Source organism: Microtus ochrogaster, linkage group LG2, assembly GCF_000317375.1.
Source record: "Microtus ochrogaster isolate Prairie Vole_2 linkage group LG2, MicOch1.0, whole genome shotgun sequence".
Lineage (NCBI taxonomy): Eukaryota > Metazoa > Chordata > Mammalia > Rodentia > Cricetidae > Microtus > Microtus ochrogaster.
In genome coordinates this window covers 21,456,713-21,457,724 of record NC_022028.1, presented here as the reverse complement: position 1 = coordinate 21,457,724, position 1,012 = coordinate 21,456,713, and positions in this window count along the sequence as shown.

The window sequence follows — 1,012 nt, the reverse complement described above, 5'->3', positions numbered from 1 at the left end:
GTAGACCAGGCTGGTCTCGAACTCACAGAGATCCGCCTGCCTCTGCCTCCCGAGTGCTGGGATTAAAGGCGTGCGCCACCACCGCCCGGCTACAGTTTTTTAATGAGCAAATTTTGGTTCATTATGTGTGTGGTTCTCTGTCACTGTATTCTTGCAGCTACAGTCAAGGCATAACTTCCCTCTGCACAGGGTTCTTGTCCTATCCCTTTTTTTATATTTATTTATTATGTATACAATGTTCTGTCTGTGTGTATGCCTGCAGGCCAGAAGAGGGCTCCAGATCTCATTACAGATGGTTGTGAGCCACCATGTGATTCCTGGGAATTGAACTCAAGTTCCTTTGGAAGAGCAGGCAGTGCTCTTAACCGCAGAGCCATCTCTCCAGTCCCTTGTCCTACCCCTTAATGTCACTGCCCATCTTAGCCCATAGCAACCACTGATCCCTTGTACAGCTCTGTAAATGGAATAATATATAAATAGAGCCGTACAGTACATGACCTTTGAGTTGTCTCTTTTTTCCCCTTGGTTTAATCCCTTTGATGTCTATCCAAGTTGTGTGTGGTTTAATATAGTTCATTCCTCTTATTGCGGAGTAGTAGTCATCATGTGGGTATGCCACAGCTTAAGCATTAGCCTGTTGAGGGATCCTTGTTTCCTTTTGTTTTTGGAACCAGAGCATGTAGCTTAAGTTCAGTCATTGAAATTTTCAAGATTAACTGGATGCTGCAGCAGCTGTCCCTTGGTTTTATCTGCTGTTCCTTCTCAGAATCCATGTTTGAATATGCATTAGCTGATTTTTTGGATGTCTTATTTGTCCAGTCCCAGTGTGCTATTTCTTGGTTTTCACACCCCATTTACACTTTCGTGAGCCACATCTGTTACAGGTCCACTTCTGAAGACAGAGGGCCTTAGAGCTACAGCGGCAACACAGTTATTTGCATGTTTCAAAATACAACGTTCCCTCCATTATCTTGCTTCTGCATCTGCACCAAGTGGTTGTATGCAAGTTTTT